Source organism: Peromyscus maniculatus, chromosome 1, assembly GCF_049852395.1.
Source record: "Peromyscus maniculatus bairdii isolate BWxNUB_F1_BW_parent chromosome 1, HU_Pman_BW_mat_3.1, whole genome shotgun sequence".
In the NCBI taxonomy this organism is placed as follows: Eukaryota; Metazoa; Chordata; class Mammalia; order Rodentia; family Cricetidae; genus Peromyscus; species Peromyscus maniculatus.
This window is the reverse complement of record NC_134852.1, coordinates 23555865-23571408: the sequence shown is the minus strand read 5'-3', so window position 1 is coordinate 23571408 and position 15544 is coordinate 23555865. Positions and strand designations below refer to the sequence as shown.

General features: G+C 40.3%; 1 long non-coding RNA gene across 8 annotated transcripts in view; it reads left to right on the top strand.

The window, feature by feature from the left end:
* Window positions 1-15544, top strand: part of LOC107400074 (uncharacterized) — a 44279-nt gene that overhangs the window by 7980 nt on the left and 20755 nt on the right. For all 8 annotated transcript variants that reach the window (XR_013051240.1, XR_013051238.1, XR_006066178.2 and 5 more), the window contains exons 2-3: window positions 4365-9106; window positions 10341-10454. This is a non-coding gene — a long non-coding RNA (uncharacterized LOC107400074). The remainder of the gene's footprint in view (window positions 1-4364; window positions 9107-10340; window positions 10455-15544) is intronic.

Below are 15544 nucleotides of genomic sequence, written 5' to 3'. Positions count from 1 at the left end.
GCCCTGTCATCTGTAGTTAGGAGATCACCCCTATCCTCCAAAATATCTCTGTCCCACATATTCTTAGGTACAGTAGAAATGATAGGGTGAATGGCCCCCCAGTTACCATTAAGGTCCTTCCAATGGACCAGATAGCTGGTCATCTTAGAATCTTGTTGGCCTCCCACACCACTAATGGGGAGTAAATTAAACTTCCAATGAGGGAAGTGAAGTACCTCTGTCTTGGTTAAAATGGTGGTGTTTGCACCCATGTCAATAAAGCCTTTCACAACTTGTCCATCAAGATAGATGGTCAGCATTGGAGAGTGTGGAAAGATGAGCATTGTCCAATAGATTTTGGATTACCAGAGCCTCCTCTTACTGGCAGGACTTAGGATTTCCCTGCCTGGTGTTTAAAGTGGTTCATGAATTGGCAGGCTGTGACCTATAATTTTTTGCCCAATGAAATCCTTTATTGTATCTGGAGCATTGGGCCCTAAGTTTTGGATGGGGTCAGTCATGCCACAAATTGTCTGGTTTATTTCACGCCCAGCAAGTTCTATCTAGCTGGGGCCCTTGGAGGTGTCATTAGCACACTGCCTTTCTCTGAGGAGGGCAGCCAGGGAGGCAGTAAGAGCAGTGGTGTGATCAGTGCTGGGGTTGAGATCTCTGGTGGCCTGCACCCATTTATGTATGCCCTCATTTCACAGGGCTGCAATCGCAGTTTTGGTTTGGACACTGAGCCCTTCTCAAGTCAGCTGTTTAATTTGCATATCTCCAGTGGGGCCTGCATTCACTCTGTGCTCTACTGCATCATTGACATGGGCCAGGAAGTTGGTGAACACCTCTCCTGCCTGTTGAATAAGATTATTAAAGTAAGCTGAAGTGTCCTGAGGGTACATGCCTTAAGAGCCTTGAAGGCCTGGTGTGGAGGCCCACAAAGGTTTCCTAGTGAGGTCTGAGCTTGCTTTACTCAGGAGAGCTGCATTGTAGAACTGCTTGACCACATGTATGGCTACCAGGTGATTGGAAATGGTCTGACCTTGGCTGTGCTAGCGAGTGGTCTTTTGCTCAGTCCCTTGGCATTCCTATAAATAACCCTGTAAAAGAGACAGAAGGGGTCAGTGGATAAGGATTCAGGCCCTTGTGAGGTTAGACTCTATTTCTGTTTTTCTCCCTTCTATCCTACTATCTTAATCTCTTATCCCTCTCTGTAGATGTAACCAACAGTCTTATTAAATAAGAAACACAGAAACAATGTAAAAGAGAAAGCCAAGAGGTCAGAACTCAGAGCTAAAATCTCACCCTTCCTTCTGCTGTCCCAGCTTCCCGAGAGAGAGCTATATCCTGTCTGTATGTCTTTTTTATAGTATTATTTTTCTGCCTTCTTATTGGTTGTAAACCCAAACACATGACTGCCTCGTCACTGTCTGAATGTACAGCCTCCTAGGTCTTAAAGGCATATGTCTCCAATGCTGGCTGTATCCCTGAACACACAGAGATCTATGGGATTAAAGGCATGTGCCACCACTGTCACACTCTTGCTATGGCTCTAATAGCTCTGACCCCCGGGAAACTTTATTTATTTTATTTAACATACAATCAAAATCACATTCAGTACAATTAGAATACCACCACACCTCTCTCCTCAAGAATACCCTGGGGTAGAATGTAGGAGCAGGTCTCCCTGCTGGCCTCCCAAAGCCAGGTAAGAAACCTGTTGGTAGTAGGCTCAATGGCCAATCTTTGCTGGATGGATGGGATGGAAAAAGTAACCTCACCAAGTGAGCACGTCAAGGGTCACTGGAATGGTAATTAAAAAGTTCATTCATGCTTGAGCTTCTGCTTGACCACTGTATGCTGATTTCTAGCTAAGAAAGGTACCCAGCTCCAGCACAGCTTTGAGCATACTATACCACTCAAAATATGTCTGTAGTTGCATTGCCCATTGTGTGGGGACCTGTTCCAAATAAGGTGAGTCCAGGCCCTTCTTATTAGCTCCCTTCCAGATGAAGAAGAGTTCAGCTATGGGGTGGGAATCCAGGGGTAACAGGCATTTGGACCAAGGTATACTGGATAAACCCTTGCAGGCCCCCCAGTGCTTAATGGGACTGGCTGTATGGAGTGAGGGTATACAGTGCAGCAGGGTAGTGGCCTGTCTCCAAGGCAGGCAGTCCCTGGGGCAGATTGCCCAAAGGACACCCCAGGGGTGTTGACATCTATGGCAGAATTGGGCCTGAAGCAGAAGCAGAGCATGGGGCTTAATGGTAGCTGCATTCTCCTTGACAGACTTCATGGGCCTGAACTGTCTGAATCATCATTGAATGTCCTAATGAGATCACACATGGGAGGGGAGGAGATGATAAAGAGGTTACATATCTTGTAGAGGGAGACAGAAGGCAAACAACAGTCAGAAAGTAGATGACAATCAACAGGGGTAGAAATTTGTATTTGAATCTTATGTCTTGTGCTTAATTGGGGACTTCCATGGTTTTGTAGGCCTTGGTCAGAAGCCCACATAGTGTCTCCAGATGAGGGATGGCATTTGGGAGCTGAGTCTTTATTCTACCTTTTGTGAGGGTGTGGTGGTCATTGCTTATGTACAGGTGCTGGGTATACCGAAACAAAAAAAATGTGCCTTCTAATGGGACAGGCAGACAAACATGACAGGCAACACAAAAGAAGGAAAGAAATGGTGGTTCCAATGCTTACCTCTAACACAAATTGCTAAATGGTCTTATTAATATTAACCCCATAGCAAGATTGGGATGAAAGCTGAAACATCAGAGAAGCAGAGCAAGCCAGCCACATGTTCTCACCTCTATGAAACCCTCAGTCTAAATACAGAGAGTTCCTATTTCCTAATGCCTTCTATACCTTTTTCTGCCCTACCATCTTACTTCCTGGGATTCAAAGCATGTGTGTTTCCCAAGCAATTCATGAGCTCTCCAGTGTTGAAATTATAGGTGTGTGCCACTACAGCTGGCTCTGTTTCCACTGTACCCTTGAGCTCACAGAGATCTGGATGGATCTTAGTCTCCTTAATGATAGGATTAAGGATGTATACCATCACGGTCTGGTTTCTATGTCTAATCTAGTGGCTGGCTCTCTCCTCTGATCCCCAGATAAGTTTTATTGATGTGCACAATATATCACCACACTTACTTGCTGAAGGGACCAAAAGAACACAGCACTGAGGGGCCTTCTCACCTAAACACACCGTCTGGGGGCACTGTCTAGCACCATGAGTGAGGAGAGGGAGATGATCAGAACCAAAGCAGGAAAGTGACAGTAACAGAAGTCCCATGTTCAGGTGTCAGATGTTGGTGGGTCCTAATGGCTTCCTCGGGGGAGGGAGTAAAAAGGCACCACATCAAAGACCCAGACACTGGGAGTCAGATGAAAGACCAAGAGCAGACTGATTTATTTAATAATGGCCAAAGACATTTAAGGAAATGTTCCACATCCTCAGCCATCAGGGAACTGCAAATCAAAATGACTCTGAGATACCATCTTATGCCTGTCAGAATGGCTAAGATAAAAATACAGATGACAGCCTATGTTGGAAATGTGGAGAAATGGGAACACTCCTCTGATGCTGGTTGAAATGCAATCTTGTACAGCTACTCTGGAAATCAGTGTGGCACTATCTCAGAAAATTGGAAATCCACCTACCTCAAGACCCAGCAATACCACTCCTTGGCATATAACCAAAAGTTGCTCAACCACTCCACAAGTTCATTTGCTCAACCATGTTCATAGAAGCATTATTTGTAATAGCCAGAACCTAGAAATACCTAGATGCCCTGCAATAGAAGAATGGATAAAGAAAATGTGGTACAATTACACAATAGAGTATTATGCAGCAATAAAAGACAATATCATCATGAAATTCATAGACAAATGGATGGACCTAGAAAATAAATATCATCCTGAGTGAGGTAATTCAGACCCAGAAAGACAAACACGATATGTAATCACTCATAAGTGAATGTTAGAAGCAAAGCAAAGGATAACTGAGCTACAATCCACAACCTAGAGAAGCTAGGTAAAGAGGAGGACACTAAGAGGGACGGACACACATGAATCACTCCGGGAAGGGGAAAGGGTTAAGATCTCCTGGGCAAACTAAGAGGGGGAGATAGAGGGAAAGGGACGGGAAATGAAGGGAAATGTGAGCATGGGGGAGAGAGGGAGGGAGAGCAATTAAAGAGATATCTTGACAGAATGTACCATTCAGGGGATGGGAAGAAATCTGCAGCTGGGGAATACCCCAGGAACTCACAAGATTGTTCCCAGCTAAGACTCATAGAAATGGTGGAGAGGGTTCTAGAACTAGCCTTCTCCTGCACTTAGATTGGTGTCTACCCTAATTGTCATCATAGAACCTACATTCTGTGGCTGATGAATGCAGATGCAGAGACTCACAGCCGAGCACTTGGCCGGACCCTGGAGTTCAGTTGAAAGAGGGAGGAAGGATGGATTATAAGAGCAAGGGTAGTCTGAATCATGACGGGAAAAACCACAGAAATAGCTGACCTAAGCTAATGGGAGCTCATGGACTCTGGACTGACAGGTGGGGAGCCTGAATGGGACCAAACTAGGCCCTCTGAAGGTGGGTGAAAGTTTTATGGCTTGATGTGTTTGTGGGTCCCCTTGTAATGGGACCAGTACTTACCCCAGGTATACAAACTGTCTTTTTAGAGCCCATTCCCTAAGGTGCAATGCCTTACTCAGCCTTGATGCAGAAGGGAGGGACTAGGTCTGGCCCCAACATGGTATAACAGCCTGTGTTGACTACTCAAAGAAGGTCTTATTCTCTATAAGGAGGGGATGGGAGTGGGATGGGTGTAGGTATGGGGAGCAGGAGAAGAGGAAGGAGGTGAAACAAGGGTTGGTATGTAAAAGGAAAGAAAATATTTTTTTTTAAATCAAAACTTATATATTAAAAAAATAATGGGAATGGCCTTATATACCCTCCTCTCAGCACACAGGCTATGTCCCAATCTGCTGTCACTGAATGACTAGGAACTCTGACAGCACCTGTTGCAAGGCCCTCAGGCAGACTTTAGTTTGGCTCATAAGGAAGTAAGTTATGGGCATCCCTAAGCAACTAATTTGAGCCAATTTCCTCGACCCTATAGACCTGTCCTACTACAAATTTCTTGTGCTATTTTAGCTATTTTCATAATACTAAATTTTCCCATCAGTGAAGGGAGCATTGTGGGGTGGGAAGAAGGGGCTCATCCCAGTTTGTATGTTAGGTGCTTTTTTGGTCTCTTAAATCTTTGCTGTAAATGACTTTCACTTCTTTATTAAGGATTAGTCCCAGTATATTTTAACCGATTTGTACACTACTTTTTTGTATTTAACTTTCTACATGTTTATTGGTTCATTGTTGTTACTGGAAAGTGCTGCCTTGCAGACAATAGTTATCAGGTCTAATTGTTTCTCAGAGGATCTTTGGGATCTATGTCATATGAGGGGGCATCATCTGACTACTTTTCTACTCATATCCTACTTATCTATTTCTCTTTTCTTTTTGTCGAGACCTTGAGGAGTGTGTAAAATGAAGTACAATCAATGAGATATGATTGTATGTACATATATGCACACATACACATGTAGTCATTCACATGTGCTTATAATGCATATACACATACTCTCACATGAAAAAAAACTAATCACATACTGTTAAAAACAATTTCCAAACAATAATCCTGGAGCAAAAACAATAAAGTGGAACAATTCAATTTGTTAGATTAATGATTCTAGTGGAAGGAAAATCTCTGAGTGAAATCACTGTGTAGCTGCTCAGGACTTTCCCATCCCAGAGCCCACACCCAGGCCTCACCAGCCCTGATGACAGACAGTGCTGTTCATTAATGTGTCAGGACAGAGTATTGAACCCATCTTATCCGTGTGGCCACGACATGTAACCTATGCAGTCTTTCTTTTTTTTTTTTCCATCACAGGCAATTTATTTTGTTCTATTCATTCACAGTTAATACAGAAAATACTTGGAAACATTTCCATATAATATTTGACACAGAAATCATCAAATAGAAGTATACAATGTTGACAGGAGGCAGTATATTTATAATTTATAACCCCAAATGTATTTATAAATTAGAAATGGAAAGATCTACAAATGAAATTATGAAGGTTCACCAAAGTCATTTAATCTGTCAGTTTCTCATTCATTTTTATGTCTTAATAATGTTCTATTGTATGAATAAGCCACATTTTATTTCTCTCCAGTATTTGATAGCTATTTGAGTTGTTTTAACTTTTTTACTATTAGCAACACACTGCTGTAAACCTTCATGTACATGTTTCATAGGTGCACATTTTCAGTAGTTTGAGGTTATATTCCTAAGGGTAGAATTGTTGAGTAACAGAGTAACAATGTTTTGCATTCTGACCAACCACCAGACTGTTTTGCCAAAGTGGTACACCATTTTACAATCTCACCAAATCCTTGTTTTTAAGGCTCTGAATTTTGTACAAAAGCATTCAATCATTCTGTCAGACCAAACGAGGAAAAGTAAGTTGTCAGGCTTGGTTGTCAGGCCTATAATAGGCCTAAACCTTGGTGCCATGTAGTTGTACTTAAATCATTTCAATGGAAAGTGTCTTAGTGATTGGAACTTCTAGTGCAGTTTGGAGTTCTTCCATTTGAAAAATGTGATATTTGCATGGGATTGTTTGAATCTTGTTTTCTAGTCCCTCCCCATCACCACCCTCATAGTCTGAAGGTAGATGTTATATTTTCTTTTTCACAGCTGCTTCTTATTTGGGGCTACTTTTTTTTTTAATTGAGGCGTAATTCATAACAGGGTATATTGTTTTGATGAGACTTTTTACAACTGTGGCTGGATGTCTTTCTTTAGTCTTCCAAGAAGGGCCATTTTACTTTTTTAGAGTTACTTTTTAAAGTCATGAGGTCAACAACTTGGACTACTATGCATGTAAGTGCTAATGCAAATTAAAGCCCAAGTTGACCTCCAGCAGCAGTTCATTCTATGTTGACAGTGAGAGAACACTTTGCCTGTTAGGATACTGTTACTCGTGGACTGAAATGCTGAAGAAACCCCTCCCCCTATTTTGTTTTTTTGCAAAAATCAAGGTATATTCTAGGGTTTCTTGGTTGACCTCAACAGATAAACTGAGATGATAGTCTTAGTTCAGAAATGATCTGAATGTAGATTTACAGTCTACGTGTACAGCTGGCTAAGTGAGATCGCTTTCACAGTTCTGCATGTATCCCATCGGCTCCCCATTAGTCACTGAACTCTTAAAACTGGTATTGTAACATTATTACAATGTTTTGCGCCAATTTTATAAACTTTACAGTACAATATGTGTTCCTTTTCTGAAGCAAACCAAAGGTATATTTCTCAAGGTTCTGCTGCTATCAGCAGCGTTGATGGAGGATTTTTTATACATTTGTAATAGATAGAAATAAACCAGAAAAAAAAGAAGAAGAAAAAAGTGGTGGAGGAAAAGGTGAACACTGCAAAAATACTCAAAAGGGCTGAGAGTTGCAAACGCCAAGATTGGCTTTGCATAGTAAATGGAATAGAACAGCTCTGAACTATAGCTTACTTTTCCTGGTTTGGTCTGGCAGTCTTTCAATACAAATTGCCTATGAACATGCACTGGAACAGAATCTTTCCATTGTACAGTATTCAGAGATCACCAATCTGAAAAGACATCAGGTGAATGCCCTAAATCCTGTCTTCTATCTCATCTCCCCCCAGGTAACTTTCTGGATGAGAGGAGGAACACCAGCATACAGCCATTTCACAGATGAGGTTTTCTCCCCTCTTTCAGTACATTTCTGATGTCTGTGTTCCTCTTTATCATCACAAGGACACTTCCCTGGTTCTCTGGGTATCTTTGGATACTATCCTTTTGGAAGTACTCATTTTAGCTGGTGTCTGCCAGCATCAGTCTTATATTCCTCCAGGTCCTGTGGGCTGAAGAATTAACTCAGGTCAGGCAACCTGCCTTCGTATCATTTCTTGTGCTGTGATAATTCAACTTGAGAAGAGGAACCTGAAGGAGGAGGAAGAGATGGTTTGGCTCATCGATCCAAGACACAGCATATCACTGTGGGGAAGTCAAGGTATAGGACCTTGAAGTTGCTAGTCACATCACAGCAGACACACAGCCTACTCTGGGAAATACAGTAGAGCCATTTTACCTGACATAAACTCAGGAGTGATGGCACAACTAGTTTTTGAAATTATCCTTTGTATTAAGCAGTGATTGTTATCTGAGATTCATGAAGCTGCTTTTTTGTGTTGGAGCTTCTGACTGTTTGCATGAATTCAGTCACAAGATATTCAGGGCAAACCTGGAAGTCTTGCAATGGCTGAGAATGGCTTGGGTAATGTGTTCCTTCTGACATCTCCTAGATCAGATCAAAGCCTATGATATGTGGAATTGACTTTTTAAAAATACATTTTGTGTAACAATTAATAAAATGTTTTTTCAAGGCTTCTCAGGTTTCAGTCCACTATGATTTTCCCTTTGTTCTCCCAAGGCTTCATGGCATCCTCAAGTCACTTTCTTTCTTTTTTGGGGTCATCTTATATGAAACAGTTACTGACATTTGGTACCCAAACTGTAATGCTCAAGGAAATGAAGGATCTAGATGCTCCAGGACTGCAGGTTAAGTACACTCACAGGTAACTGAGACTCCAAAATTGGGAAGGGACATGAGGAATTTCCCATTTCAGAAGCAGCAGTATGTGCAGTTGTTAAAACCCTTGACAAAAGACATGGAGTGAAATAAAAGAAAAACAGCTTAATGACCTTTTGGACCTAATTAAGTGGCTTTGTATTGGTTTCAGGCAACTCCTCATGTTCAATTAAAATGACATTGTCAAAGTATTGAGAGCTTTTTGGAAGGCTCATTAAAGAAGCTATACTATGAGAGATGTGGTCTTTATGTAAATCAATTCCCAATGCTTTGGAGCTGCTGCAGAGTGAAGACTGAGAAAAGGATTCATCAGATGTGGAAATGTGAATTAAGAAGAAGGATATTCTGATGAGGACTTGTCAAAAGAGAATGTTGTCTCAGAGGAAAACAAAAACATTGTTTTCAAGTAAGATGAAGGTATGGAGGCTCAAGATACTGGGGATGAATCTTCTCTTCCTCATTTATAAGAAACAGACTTAGATTAATTGCATTGGATTATTACATGTGAATCAGTGAGGGATGTGCATGTTTATCCCTTACCACAGGGAAACCTGGTAAAGGACTTATTTCATTGCCAGGCACCAAACAGTATGAGCCACTTATATCCTCTCAGCAATGGAATAATCTCAAAAACAAAGCAATCAGTGGAATGCAAGTTTAGTATTGGAGATTTAACGTATGCTACTTTCAGTAGTGCTCATTTAAATTTGGCTGAGAGTAAACATCTTACACTATCTCTACAAATTACTTCTTTTAAAATAGCCACTAGAATGTATGCTCCTTTTTCCTCAGGGAAAGTGGAGGATGATTTTTCAAAGGAGTAGATTAATATCTCAAAGATTTATAGTACACCCAGGAATTATAGATGAAAATTATGAAGAAGAAATTGAAATACTCACACAAGGAATTTAAACAGTCCAACTTTATGCCAATATTTTGTGTCTCAACCTCTGGAATTGGTTATTAAACAATTTTATCAATCCATTAATTACCATATATGGATGTTACTTTATTAGCTGCTTCTGATACAGATACCTTAGAAAGAACGTTTAATGAAGCAGAAAACATTTTATTTATTGGATATTTCAGATTACACCCGAGAAGATACAGAGAACAAATTCTATAAACTGTATAGGATTTAAATTGAGTCAACAGAATTATTCAACACCAAATGGTTCAGGTCAGAAGACATCAATTGCAAAGTCTCAACAATTTTGAAATACTACTGGGAGATATTAATTGTGTATGACTCAATATTGGATTACTTACTCAAGAAATATGGTATTTATTTCAAACTTTGCATAGTAATTCAGATTTAAATAGTCTGTGAGATCTAACAGCTGAAGCTGGGAAAGAAATGACCAAAGTGGAAAAAATATTACATGAGGCATATCTGGATCAATTAAGTCCTAAACTAGAATATATTTTAGTTCTTTTACCTTCTATCAATTCTTCTACTGGAATTATTATGCAAACAGAAGATAATATTGTAGAATTGACCTTGTTAGCCCCCAAACATAAAAAGTTAAAAACTTATATAGAAAATTTGGTTCAGTCTCTGTGAGTAATTATGAGACCTGGTTAGTTGTTTATGAGGCCCAGGTCCTTGAACTCTTGGAATTTTATAATCCTTCCTCCCCATGTTCTGCAGGATTTCCAGGACTCCAGCTGTTGTTCCACTGTGGATCTCTACATGTGCTCCCACCAATTGCTGGATGAAGACTCTCTGGTGATGCTTATGATAGTCTCCTGTTTATGAGTAGAGGTGAGTACCCCTAGGAATAATTTCATTGACTTTATTATTTATTTACTTATTTATTTAAATTCATATTTAGCTCTACCCTTGGTCTCTGGGCTATCCCACCTCTTATATCTGGCCCCCAGACTGTGCCAGTTGTGGGCTCCCTCTCATGGCATGGGTCTCAAGCTGTACCAATCATTGGTTGTCCACTCCACAACTTCTGCCCCTCTTTTACCCCAGCACATCCGGTTTAGGGTTTAGTGGCTAGGTTGGTGTCCCAATCACTTAACTGGAAGCCTTGCCTGGTTACAGAAGATGACCAATTCAGGTGGTCCCATTACTCAGAGTCTTTGCTAGCATCACCCTTGCAGATTCCTGGGAGTGTTCATTGCACTTGGTTTCTACCACACCTCCAAAATGACCCCTGTGGTGGCAATCTAATTGTACTGAAATGTGATTTTGATTGTATGTTAATAAATAAAGTTGCCCAGGGGTCAGAGCTATTAGAGCCATAGCAAGAGTGTGGCGGTGGTGGCACACGCTTTTAATCCCATAGATCTCTGTGTGTTCAGGGATACAGCCAGCATTGGAGACATATGCCTTTAAGACCTAAGGGGCTGTACATTCAGACAGTGACGAGGCAGTCACGTGTTTGGGTTTACAACCAATGAGAAGGCAGAATGACTGGAAAATCGATTTATAGACAGGAAGTAGCTCTTTTTTGCGAAGCTGGGACAGCAGGAGGAAGGGTGAGATTTTAGCTCTGAGCTCTGACAGCTCGGCTTTCTCTTTTACATTGTTTCTGTGTTTCTTATTTAATAAGACGGTTGGTTACATCAACAGACCCCCAATTCCTTGGCTCTCCCAAGACTCTCTCCCTCTTTCCCAGGACTACCTCATCTCTCCTGTTCCCATCTCCACCCTTCCCAATTCCACCAATGAAATCTTTCTATTTTCCCTTCCAAAGGATATTCTTGCATCCTCTCTTGAGCTCTCCTTGTTACTTAGCTTCTGGGTCTGTGTATTGTAGCATTATCATCCTTTACAGCTAATATATCTTTATCAGTGAGTATAGACCATGTTTGTCTTTCTGGGTCTCAGTTACCTCAATCAGGATGATTTCTTTTTCTGGTTCCGTCCACTTGTTTTTGAACTTCATAATGTCATTGTTTTTAACAGCTGAGTAATGCTCCATTATGTAAACATAGCACATTTTCTCTATCCCTGCTTTGGTTGAGGAATATCTAGGTTGTTTCCACTTTCTGACTATTATGAAGATACTATGAACATAGTTGAGCAACTCTCCACCAGCAATGGAGGAGTGTTCCTTTTTCTTCACATACTTGCAAGCACGAGCTGTCACTTAAGGTTTATTTTTAATTAAAAAATGTATTTGCTTTTCTAGAGAGAGTTTCTCTGTAGACTTGGATGTTGTAAAGCTTTTCCTGGACACAGTCTATCAATGAACTCACAAAGATATACTTACCTCTGCCTCTCCGGTGCGAGGACAAAGACGCTTGTCACCACCACTCAGCTATCACTTGTATTTTTGATCTTAGCCTTTATTAGGGGTGTATGATGCAATCTCTGAGTCATTTTGATTTGTATTTTTATGTGGCAGAGGGTGTCAAACACTACTTTAAGTGCTTCTTGGCCATTTGAGATACCTCTGCTGAGAATTCTCTGTTCAGATGTGTACCTAAATTTTCAATTTGAATTATTTTGTTTGTCGATGTCCAGTTTTTTAAGTTATTTATAGATTTTGGACATTAGCCCTCTGTCAGATGTGGAGTTGCTGCAAATCTTTTCCCATTCTGTAGTCTGTCATTTTGTGCTATTGATGGCATCCTTTGCCTTACAGAAGCTCTTAAGTTTTGTGAGGTCCCAGTTTTTGGTTGCCAATCTTAGTGCTTCTACTATTGGTGTTCTGCTCAGGAAGATGTCTCCTGTACCACTGAGTTCAAGGCTGTTCCCCACATTGTCTTCTATGAGATTCACTGTTTCTGGTTTTATGCCGTGGTCTTTGAATTGCATGGATTTAAGTTTTGTGCAGGGTGATAGATAGGGATCTTTTTGCATTCTTCCACAGACCAACATCAAGTAAGAACACCAGCATTTGCTGAAGGTGTTTTCATTTCACATTGTGTTTCTGACTTTTTCAAAATAAAAAATCAGTTGTGTGTATTTATATCTAGGTCTATGATTCAATTATGTTGATCCACCTGTCTGATTTTCTGCTAATACCATGTGGTTTTTATTACTATACTCTGTATTACAGCTTGAAATCATGGATAGTGATACCTCCAGAAGTTCTTTTATTGTACAGGATTGTTTTATCTGTCCTGGGATTTTTGTTTTTCCATATGAAACTGAGTATTATTCGTTTGAGGAATGTAAAGAATTGTGTTGGAATTTTGATAGTGATTGCATTGAATCTGTTGATTATTTTTGGTAAGGTGGCCATTGTTACTATATTAACCCTACAGATTCATGAGCACTGGAGATCTTTCTGTCTTCTGATATCTTCTCCAATTTCTTTCTTCAAAGATGAAGTACAGGTCTTTCACTTGCTTGGTTATTGTTACCCCAAGATATTTTTTTTATTATTTGTTGCTATTAAGAAGGGAGTTGTCTCCTTAATTTCTTTCTCAGCCTGTTTGTCATTTGTATGTAGGAGAAGTACCGATTTTTAGACTTAATCTTGTATCCTGCCATTTCAATGAAGGTGTTTATCAGCTGTAGGAGTTCCCTGATAGAATTTTTGGAGTTGTTTATATAAACTATCATATTATCTGCAGTTAATGACACTATGATTCCTTCATTTCCATTATGTATGCTCTTGATCTCTTTAGCTGTCTTTCTCTAGCTAAAACATTTAGGACTCTATTGAGTAGATATGGAAAGAGTGGACTGGTTTCTCTTGTTCCTGATTTTAGTGCAACTGCTTTGAGATTGTATTTAATTTGATGTTGGCTATAGTCTAAAATAAATTGCCTTTATTTTTTTGAGGTGTGCTTTTTGTATCCCTGATCCATCCAAGACTTTTATCATGAAGAGGTGTTGTGTTGTTTTCAAAGGCCTTTTCAGCATCATATGAAAGGATCATCTGCTTTATTTCTTTATATTTGTTTATACAGTGGCTTATATGGACAGATGTTTGTATGTTGATCTCTCCCTATGCCTCTTGGCTGAAACCTACCTGATTGTGGTGGATGATCTTTTTGATATGTTCATGGATACGTTTGGGAGTATTTTATTGAGTATTTTGCCTCAATGTTCATGAGGCAAAACTATAACTGTCTTTATTTGTTAAGTCTTTGTGTAGTTTAGGTATCAGGGTGACTGTGGCCTCTTAAAATGAATTTGGCAATGTTCCTTCTCTGTAGATGTAACCAACCGTCTTATTAAATAAGAAACACAGAACCAATGTAAAAGACAAAGCCAAGAGGTCAGAGCTCAGAGCTAAAACCGTATTCTTCCTCCTGTGGTGATCCTACCTCTCCGAAAGAGACCTACTTCCTGTGTGTTTGTCTTTATATAGTCTTTCTGTTCTGCCTTCTCATTGGTTGTAAACACGAACATGTGACTGCCTCGTCACTGCATGTAAGTACAGCCCTCCAGGTCTTAAAGGTGTGTGTCTCCAATGCTGGCTGTATTCCTGAACACATGCCGCAGACCACCCAGAGGGAGACCACCACTGCGGGAGAACCAGGGAGAAGGCTCGAGAAGTCAGGAATCGGCGAGGAAAATGACAGACAGACACACAATGTGTTGATGTGCTGCTGCAGATTTACTTCTGCAAAATCAGTGCTTATATTCTTTTACAATCAAGGAACTTGGCAGGGGGTTACATCAGACTTTTAACTTTTACAATTACTCAGAATCAGCAAGAAACAATAACAAAGTACATCAGTATCTATTTCTGTGTAGTGCAAGAAATAATAACAAAGTACATCAGTATCTATTTCTGTGTATCACTTCCGCAGCTTGGAGTTCATTGCGGTTGTTGCTTAAGGGCATGATCTCAGAATTTTGTGAAATCTGTCTCGCGCCAAAGACCACATCTGTGGGAACCAGATTTTTACCAGCCAGGGTTATAATCCCCTTCTATATATTTTTGTATAATATCATTTATTTCCTCCTCACTATTATACACTCATCTATCTTTCCAATTATCATATACTCTTCTATGCCAGTATCTTAGGGCTGGCTTCATATTTTCTATGATCTGCTGTCTTTCTTCCTTACTATAAAGGCACCAAGGCTTTCTAGTCCTGGCTAGCCTTTCCATAAAAGGCAAATCACTCCAAAGTTGTTTCTTTCCTTCATGATTCACCCATCTATTTCCAACTTCATCATAGCTTCCCGTATATGGGAGCGGCTCTAGGTAATTTCCACTCTCAGGGGTCCACCTAGAGGCTGTCCACCAACGCCCCCCGACACAGATAAGACATACAGAGAAAAAGCATGATTAGTATTAACAAGGACTTTCGCCCTGGGATCCTCAGGCTGCATGACGACTGCTGATTTTGGGTGAACCGCTTGAGGCCACGCCCCAGGAAGCTCCAACCTCAACCCTTCAGCTGCCGGGCCCCAACGCAGCGGCATGCTTTGCTACAGCTACACAGGTGTAATAGCTGTGGGCGTAGCAAACACACAGAGACTTACCTAGCTCTGCCTACCAAGTGCTGGAATTATAAGCATACACCACCACCGCCCTGCTTTCCTATGGCTTGCAAATAGCTCTGACCCCTGGGCAACTTTATTTGTTAACATACAATTAAAATCACATTTCAGTACAAATAAAATAACACCATACTTCTCTATCTATTTTATTGAATAATTTGTGCATTTGTTGTTGGTATTAGATCTTCCCTGAAAGTAGAGTTCTTTAAAGGTAGAATTCTGTGATAATAGTGACTGGCCATGTGTTTTCTTATTTTGAAGACTTTTAGTGACTCTATTTCCTGTTTCTATTAAATTGGTTTTTTTTCTGATCTTGAATTAACTTTGGTAAGTAGTATCATATTGTATATTTCTTTCCATTTTCCAAATTTGTGGAGTATATGTTTTTGAAGTTAATGCTACTTTGTATTTCTTCGGTGTCTGTTGTT